We start from the raw sequence: 10,188 nt of genomic DNA, 5'->3' as shown, positions 1-10,188 counted from the left end.
ATAGTAGTGGTTTTCTGAAATAAAACCAAAGGGCAATTCACTGCTTGGCTGCAATTTTGCAAATACAACTAAGGTCTTTGCTCTTTTGTAGTTCTCCCATTGCCAGGCGGATTTGATATCTGCGGGCCTCAATTTTGTTCTGTTCCTACGTTATGACTCTTCCACTGCTGCTCCTGCAGAGTAGGTGACTTTATTCATGGAGATCCTGCCACGGTTTTTCTCTTCTTTTCATAGAATAAGGCAGCAGCCAGCGGACCAGCTTTGTACTGAACCTTTTGTGAATATCTATTATAGTTGGTGAACAGTGAAGGGATCCTGTGCAGACAAAGATGGAAATTGGATAATTATCAGAGGGTTGTGATTGTTCTCTTTCTCATTACAATAATTCACAGTTTTAATAAAATAATGCCATATCAATCTGAATTGGAGCTTTTGATTAAGAGTGCAGATGCACAGATCACTTTTTAAGCCTGGGTGTTCCACGATTTCAAAACAAAACCCCAGAGAATTCTCTTCCTCCAAGGAAAAAAAAAACCCTCCAACAAAACAGATATCTAAATATGAGTAACACATGTGCATTTATTTTGAAAATAATTGTCAGAGAACTCTTTGCTGCTAGTTACATGAAGTTGGCGCCCTGCACGTCTCGAGCCGAGGGAGGGGGCGAGGAGCCGTGGCTGCGCCCCCGCCCCCCAACATGCACGCAATTCAGGCCGAGCACTGCACCCCATTTGAGATCAGGGCCAGCAGGCAAGGCTAGGTGCAGTGTCGGAGCTGACTGAGCCCCCTGGCCATGTGGAGTCCACCTGTACAGTGGGTAGGGGGCTGCTGCCGATCCAACCCTTGTAAACAGTACGCTGCATAATTGCACAATAATCAGCAGGTGAGAGGCGCTCATTAAAAGCCATTCTTCAGCTGCTCGATGGTGTTTCTGCAGGGGAATTCCAGATGAACGACCCTCCCAGCAGCCGCTCCCTGCCTTAGCCCAGCCTCTGGCCAAGTGAGCATGCAAGGCTGGAACCTTTCCTCTAACTTGAGCAAGCCCAACCCCCTGCAATGTAGGAATCTCCGCTAAAGCATCCAGGACAGATGGCCATCCAACCTCTCCATAAAAACCTCCAAAAATCAGGGGGACAAATCAGAGCACATTTCCATTTTACTGAATGGTTTAATGATTAGCTCGAGACAGTACCTAGCATAATATATATGCTGCTCACTGCAGTTGCGTGGCTAGTTCCCGCCCCCCCACCAGGATAAATAAAGACACAAGACACCATAGTTTAAGGTTAGATGGGCGAATTAGGCCACAACTTTATTGAATTCAGGAATGAGAGGCATTGGCTTAGGCATTGCTCCTAACGACTATCCGGCTCCAGCCCATTTGCTGGAGACACGGGGAAGGGTTAACACTATATCGGGGGAGTCTCCTGCCGAGGCACGTCGACTAGGAGCTCCCCCGGGTCACCGCTCGGGGGCGTGCCTTTGGCCCACACCTCCATAGGCTTCGGACAGGGCCACGCCCCCCGGAGTCCTTTAACGGACCACCCTTCGCTCACTGGGGGGAGGTGATGGCGTTCCTCCCCCCCCCACATCCTCTTAACCCCTTCTTACCAATGCCTTTGCAATCGCTCGCCGCCAATACTCTCATGCCTGAAACCAATCGCTTACCCCCTTTGCTATATCAGTCAGCCACATGTCATTTCCCGCATTTGAAAGATGCACGCCATCAAGCCAAATATCATTTCCTGCATCCGAAAGATGCACGCCATCAAGCCGGTAGAGGGCCTCGCAGTTGCCCAGGTGGTCAATGACCCACCCACTCAGGGCTGCCACTCTACGCACCACCGCCCAATCCAAGGCTTTCCTAGCCCTATTTGTGGCTATCGGGCACCTGCTCTCTCTCCAAACCCGGCTTTCCATCAACAAGGCCCCAAGAATGGTGATGTTTGGATAAGAGGCCTTAAGTTCCTCAAAGTCACTAAAGATATGCCACATCAAGTCGACTGCCTTTCTGTAAGCTAAATCCTTTTCGCCTAATTGGATAACTAAAGCATCTGGGGGGCCCACCGCTGCCGCTCTGGCCCTAATTGCGGGCAACATTCCAGCCCAGCGCATTTCCCTCCGAGAGATCCAAGATATATTGATGTAGTTAAGGTGCGGCCCGAGACCAGAATTGATGGCGCAGACCCTGGCCCAATGCACAATGCTGTGCCCGATTATCCAGATGCGCGCCCTCATAGCTCCTGCACCATAGGGTCCCCGTTAACGGCATGGTTTCTATCCCAGTGGACAGTGCAGGGCCAATAATCCAAATGTGCACCACAACGTCACCTGAAAGCAAAAGAAGGTAACGAAGCCAGGTCAAGTATACTGTGAACAATCACAAGGTCTTACGAATATATCCCTTAAATGCATCAGACTTCCACTGCCCCCAAGTCCTTCATCCTTTCAGCTGAGAGTCCCAAATGCAGTGCTGTCGTGGCGGCCCCAATTCTAAAGGAGTTAGCCGCGAATTCAGCTGAGGATAAACCGCAGGCAGCAATCTCCCTTTGCATAATGCGCGTGGACTGATGCCATGCAAGGCGGGAGCCATCCAAATGTATAAGGAATGGACCTGAGACGGATGCCATGCAAGGCGGGAGCCATCCAAATGTATAAGGAATGGACCTGAGACGGTTGGTCTCACGTACATGAAATGTTTAGTGTCCTTTACTGCTGATCGGTTTTGGAACATTGGACATGCAGGACTAAATTGGATCTGAACACCACAATGTGGTGACAGAAGAGTTCAAAATTGAAAAAGGAACACAACAAGGTTGCCCTATTTCCCCTTTGTTGTTTATCTCGGTCCTGGAAGTGCTTTTGAACATGATTCGAGAGGACCGGCTGGTGGAAGGAATTCAGGTCGGAGCCAAACAGTATAAACTCAAAGCTTTTGCAGATGACTTGGTTTTGACATTACAGGAGCCAGAATCTAGTACGAAAAGGGTATTACAATTGATTCATGAGTTTGGTCGGGTGGCAGGATTTAAACTAAACAAGCAGAAAACCAAGGTATTGGGGGAAAAACTTGACACCTTTAGAATCAGAAAGGTTTCAGAAAGAGACAGACTTAAATGTGGTTAAGAAAGTGAGATACCTAGGGGTAAATATAACAGCCAAGAATCTGAGTTTATTTAAGGATAACTATGAAAAATGCTGGTCAGAAATTAAGAGGGACTTAGAAAGTTGGTCTAGATTGAAACTTTCCTTGTTGGGCCGAATTGCTGCTATAAAGATGAATGTATTGCCAAAGATGCTGTTTTTGTTCCAGACTTTACAGATTATGGATAAAATGGAGTGTTTCAGGAGGTGGCAGAGAGACATTTCCAAATTTGTCTGGCAGGGCAAAAAGCCCAGAATCAAGTTTAAAATATTAACTGATGCTAAAGAAAGAGGGGGGTTTGCCCTGCCAGACTTAAGGTTGTATTATGAAGCAGCAGCGTTCTGCTGGCTGAAAGACTGGCTACTTCTTGAAAATACTGATGTTTTAGACCTGGAAGGTTTTAACAATGTATTTGGATGGCATGCATATTTGTGGTACGACAAGGTGAAAAGTCATAAGGCCTTCAAGAACCATATTGTCAGGAAAGCATTGTTTAATGTTTGGATAAAATATAAAGATCTATTAGAAAATAAGACTCCAAGGTGGCTGTCACCAATGGAAGCTAAGGCCCAGAAAAGACTTAACATGGAGGCCAATTGGCCAAAATATTGGGAAATACTAGAAAAAGATGGAGATTCTTGGAAGTTGCAGAGTTTGGAGGAACTAAAAGATAAAGTGTGGGACTGGCTACATTATGCTCAGATTAAAGAAGTTTTTAATTTGGACAAAAAGATAGGATTCCAGGTGGAAAAATCGAAGCTAGAAACAGAACTGTTAGAATCTAAAACTAAGGTTCTTTCAAAAATGTATAGCTTGCTGCTAAAATGGAATACACAAGATGAAACGGTTAAGTCAGCCATGATAAAATGGACACAGGACATTGGGTACAACATTATGTTTGCTGACTGGGAAAAGTTATGGACCACCGGTGTGAAGTTTACGGCATGTAATGCCCTAAAAGAAAATATTATGAAAATGATATACAGGTGGTACATGACCCCAGTCAAGCTTGCAAAAATATATCACTTACCTGACAATAAATGTTGGAAATGTAGAGAAACTGAAGGAACGTTCTTTCACCTCTGGTGGACTTGCCCTAGGGTTAAGGCTTTCTGGGAAATGATATATAACGAGCTGAAAAAGGTATTTAAATATACCTTCCCTAAGAAACCAGAGGCCTTCCTTTTGGGCATAGTTGGCCAGAGGGTGTTAAAGAAGGATCTAACATTTTTTATGTATGCAACAACAGCAGCAAGGATACTTATAGCTAAGTACTGGAAAACTCAAGATTTGCCCACGCTGGAAGAATGGCAGATGCAACTGATAGACTATATGGAATTAGCAGAAATGACTGGCAGAATCCGCGACCTGGGAGAAGAAACTGTGGAAGAGGATTGGAAGAAATTTAAGGATTACCTACAAAAACATTGTAAATTGTATGAGTGTTAAGAAAGATGCAAGAATAAAAATAAATGTGGCTTCAGTAACGTTAGTTGAAAGGAATTTGAGAATAGGTGAAATCTCAGAAAAAGTTAAATTCGGAGTTAATATTATGCCTAAATTAAATATTCAAGCTTTTGGTTAATGTAGTTAAAACTAAAGACATAATATTGGAATAATACAAAATAAGTATTGAAACAAGGTGATAATTTGCTGTTTAGAACTTTATAAATTTGGAATGCAGGAACGAGAGACGTGAGGAAGTCCAAAAAGGTGAAGAAAGTATGGATACTAAGGATTTGATTTTGATGTTCTAGGTTTTTCTTTTTTGTGTGTTTTTCTTTGTTTATTGTATTTTGGGGATGGGTTTATATGTGTTGGGTGAAAATGTTTAAAATCTTGAATAAAATATTTAAATAAATAAATAAATTGGATCTGAACAAGGTCAGGTCTCTCAAACTAACCCCGGGCAGCGGATTCTGGTTGGCCCTTACAAACCACTTCGCCAATGCACATAAGCGCCAAATGCAATGGAGTATGCAGCTGAAAACAACCGGGCCTTGTCCTCGGACCAACAGATACTTCTTATTTTTTATTATTATTATTATTATTATTATTATTATTATTATTATTATTATTATTATTATTTTATTTAATTATTTCTTTATTTTGGAATTGGCAAAGAATGTCATAAGGGCCTTCTACCATCACTTTTAGGAGGTTGCAGCCTGCGCCAGCCCTACAATTAATTAATTAAATAAATAATAATAATAATAATAATAATAATAATAATAATAATAATAATTTATTTGTACCCCGCCCATCTGGCTGTGTTTCCCCAGCCACTCTGGGCGGCTTCCATAGAAACCAAACATACACTAAAATATCACACATTAAAAAACTTTCCTGAACAGCAGCCCTACAGTGCCCTTCACATTAAGAAGTCCACGCCAGGGTCTATGGATTAAACAACCTTACGGAAAAAGGGAGATTGCCGCCTACTGGATGTTTAAGAGTCTTTGCTGCACGACCCAGCACCCTCCAATGTACCAAGTATTGCAGAGCTTCAGCCTTGGTAGGAGGTGTGTCAAGTCTAGGATTTTTTACTTTGCCTTGAGGTGTGTCAAGCCTAGCATTCATTCATTCATTCATTCATTCATTCATTCATTCATTCATTATTTATTTATTTATTTATTTATTTATTTATTTATTTATTTATTTATTTATTTATTTATTTATAAATTTGCCTTGGAACTCCATAAAGTCCAACCAAGCCTTTTTATAAGATCTAAGCGTGGACGGGGCTCCTGAAACTAATACTCCCTTCAGGACATCACGTTCCCAAGGCTCCAAAGGTGCTCCCGGAATGGCTGTGGCAATTTGCTGTGCCTGGGCATCCGTGATGTCATTGTTAACCCTAGGGGTAAATTTGGTAGAGAAATAGATGTTTAATTCTAAGCACAAAAGGACAAAGGTCCGGGGCAGATCTGCCACTCTAGGAGAGTGCGATAATTGCTTTGACAGGACACTGACAACCGTTTGATTGTTGGTCCAGAAGCAAACCTGGTGATTCCTGAACTCGTCAGCCCGCAAATGCCATTGTACTTTTCCAGGAACTTCAAACCAACCTTCAGGTCTGACTTGACCACTTTAGAGAGGCGCACTCAGTGTTGCAGAGCACGCAGTCCCGCTGACAGCTTAGCCAATCACCCACAAAAGGGGCAGCCAGGGGGCACTACCCAGCATGCAAAGTTGAGGTGACCAAAGCGTGAATTGACTCTGGACAAGGGTGATCTTCTTGAGGGGAAGAAGTTGCAGAATTAATTTTTTTTTTTTAAGTGCTGCTAGCCTCTCCCTTGGTAGGCGGGATGTCTGTGCAATTGTGTCCAATTCAATACCCGAAATAGGTTATGGTCAAAACTGGACCCTCTGTTTTGTCCGCCACCAAAGGTACCCCAAGCTCCTCGGCCAGGGAGGTGAAAGCCTCTAAAAGAGAAGCACAATCAGGGCTATTACTAATGATGGGGGGGGGGGGGAGTTATCAAGGTAATGGGTCACCCCTTCAGCACCAGTTCCGAAGCGAAGACCCCAGTCCAAAATTGCACTAAATGACTCAAAGGCTGCACAAGCTACTGAGCACCCTATCAGCATAGATTTGTCTATGGAATAAGCCCTCTCAAATCTAAAACTGAGCCATAGAAATTCCTCAGGGTGAATTGGCAGGAGATGGAAAGTCGACTCAAAGGCTGCACAAGCTACAGAGCACTCTATCGGCATAGATTTGTCTATGGAATAAGCCCCCTGAAATCTAAAACCCGGCCATAGAAATTCCTCAGGGAGAATTGGCAGGAGACGGAAAGTCGACTCAATGTCACACTTAGCCAAGAGCGCCCCCCTGCTGAACCTGTGCATAAGCTTTATAGCCTGATCAAAGGAGGCATATTTCACAGAACAAGGCTTCTGTGGCATTGCATCATTGACTGAGCCACCTCTAGGGTACGATAGGTTGTGGATCATAGGATACTCTCCTGGAGTCTATGGGGGGACAATGCCTAAAGGTGAAATGAGTAAACCCGCTATAGGTGGCTCCCTGAAGGGGCCGGCCACCCTCCCGGCCAGAAATTTAATTTCTTTTTTGCAATAGCTGGTATTTCCCAAACGGATTCTTTGGTTTGGGGGGGTCCCTGAGTTAGGGGGTAATGAAACTCTTTCCCAGGGTACTTTGCTGCCTCTATTTTGGGGTATTTATCGAGAAGGGTTGTAAGAGGTGAGAGCTTAACAGAAGAGAACACCACAGTCAAAGGCCAAATTCATACCAGTTTGTGGCTGTTCTTTTTGGCGGGTCTGTGAGCTTTTCAAGACCCCTGGTGGAAATGCCCCCTGCTGCCCGGAAAGGGCTGTTTACCTTTAAAACATGAAGACGCTGGGTGGTTACCTAGGCACTTCTCACATTCATGCGCATACTTACAATTTGGCCCCTGGCACACACCCGTGTTGTACTCCCAGCAAACCTCATGGTGAGGGACTCGCTTAGCTTCAAATTTTCCAACTTAGAGGGATCTGGCCCATCATTGGAGACTGGTGCTGTTCTGCAGCCACTGACACTTCCTGTTGCCCCTGCGTCTCCTCCTCCGATGATGTTTCGGAGCCCCCTTCCACGGTAAAGACTGAGGTTGTGAATGCTGTAGAATACTGGGAAAGTCTGGGGTATACTGAGAGGCAGAAAGGTTATAATTGGAAGCATGAGCCCTACCACCCGAGGGTCTGGCCTTGGAAACCCAGGGACACGTAGGCTGTAATTATGTGTGAGGATGCATAAATGGATTGTTACCTGAATGTGGAACCCTAAATAAGGAGGCCGAAGTGCCAGGGAGCTCCTCATTGCTGGACGGAAGTATTCACTATTTGGGAAGAGGCCACAGTGACCATGAGCCTGAATTGTTGGTAAAAAGTTTCAAAACCAGAGAAGACACTGACTAGGCCTGTGGGTTGCAGGGCACAGGAGGCTACCCTGACCCATCTTGAACACCGGACCCACTTGTATTGGGGAGTTCTTGGGGAGGAACAGAAGATTGTGCCTGATGGATTCTCTTGGAAGCCATTATATTGCCCGCACATTAACCCTTGTATGCTAAACTTTAATTGTGCAAATTGGTCAAGCAGGCCAGGCACTGTTTAGAACCGCCAGCCTGTGTCTTTCCCTTTTAACTTAAGCCTTTATTACATGAGGACACTTTAGCCCAGCCGGCCTAGTTCAGTATTGATTAATCCGACCACACTTGGAAAGAAATCAGATTCAAACCACTAATCCCTGATGGCAAATGAAACTGGGATCAATTGTTTAGTATTTATCTATTTTAAGTCCAGCCCCCTGCAAGGCAGGAATCTTTTGCCCAATATGGGGCTCGAACCCACAACCGTGAGATTAAGAGCTTCATGCTCTACTGACTGAGCTATCCCAGCTGCTTCGAATCTATAAACAACTCAATATTGAACAGAATTGTATTACCTCCCCCCCCCCCCAAAGGGACGTGAAAGATACTAAAACAAACACCGGCCTTTATGAACAAATAACTAAAATCACTTACCATGAATTAATATATTCAAGTAAACTGTGCTGGGCGTAATGCAAGAAAATTGCAATGAAATAATTAAATTATTATTACTATTATTGAATTGAATTTATATTATATTTATTTATATTTATTTATATTTTTATTTATTTATTTATTTATTTATTTATTTATTTATTTATTTATTTATTTATTTATTTATTTATTTTGGTGTGCAGTCAACTGCATTCGGTTCAATAGACTTGCCCCCTAATGACTGTACCCAACTTCAGAACTAAATTGTAGAAAACAAGCTAATTAAAATGACCATGCCAACATCAATTAATGAATGTATTAGATTAGCATTGGTCAGTGACTGCTTTGAATTGCAATGAAATAATGCACCAAGTAAACACTTGTGCTGTGCTCAGCTGTACCCAGACCAGTGTAACTTCAGTGCAATAAAGTCGAAAAGTGCAGCAAAGCCGTGAAGACTCACGAAGACAAAGTTAGTAGTTCAAATATCCAATCCCCCCCCCCCACCTGGTCACGAGGTTACTATAAAGGGGGAAGCTGCCTTTTAATAATATACCCGAAAACTTAAATAAGCTGTATGAGAAGTCAGTTGGCTACTATGGAATGATAGATGTATGAGCAGCCACTCGGTTTCCTTAAGCAACAACGCTGAAGCACTATATAAATCTTGCCACAAAGTAACAAAGCTTGACAACCCGAACAACCAGCAGGGCCGGTAACTAGCGTGCCTCACTTAAAATGGCCGCCTTTGCTGGATCACATGTCAGAAACAAAATGGCAACAACCCGGCAGCTGTAACCTAGGCAACGGTCAACAACTGACCCCACAATAACACATGGTTCCTTTGAGCGCTCAAAGCTGTGGGGGCAGCCACGTGGTTTCTGTAACAACACAAGCTGTACTTTTTAGTGTAATGTAAGCTAAACGGAGGCAAAAAAGCTGCAGGGCAAGCGAACCCCTCAATAGCAAGTAGCACCAAACGAAATTGCACTTGCTAAGTGCCGGAAATATGACATGAAAATTGAACAAAACTAACTAAAATCCCCACAGCGAGTAGGCAGTCCCAGCTAGCAACAAAGAACCACCCCCACCCCCACAAGGCAAAAGCACAAAAAGGTGGTATCTCAATATACAGAATACACCCGCCCCCCCCCATAAAGCTCCGTTCCTCCAATTCACTTCCCCCAAGCTAGCAAAACACGCTCACACAAACACAGTACCAAACGTTCTTCCTTGAGCTCCTTGCAGAACAGGCAGTCAGCAGCCGAGGGCAGGCAACGGATTACCAGAAAAAGCTCCACAAAGCTGAAAAAGTTCCTTTGAAGGGGGCAGGCAGCAGCAGGCACGGCAAGTTCCTGAGGGCAGGGAACTTGCACCGAAAGACACAGAGCTCCCTGTACAAACAGCAGACGTGAAAGAGATGCTGGAAGGAAAGCACACAAACACACACACACACAGTGATTTTCAGCTCAATTACAGCTCCGGTGTTAAACTGCAGCAGCTGAAATGGAGTGC

Source organism: Podarcis muralis, chromosome 3, assembly GCF_964188315.1.
Source record: "Podarcis muralis chromosome 3, rPodMur119.hap1.1, whole genome shotgun sequence".
Taxonomy (NCBI): Eukaryota; Metazoa; Chordata; class Lepidosauria; order Squamata; family Lacertidae; genus Podarcis; species Podarcis muralis.
The sequence above is the reverse complement of the archived record's forward strand: the minus strand, read 5'-3'. Positions refer to the sequence as shown.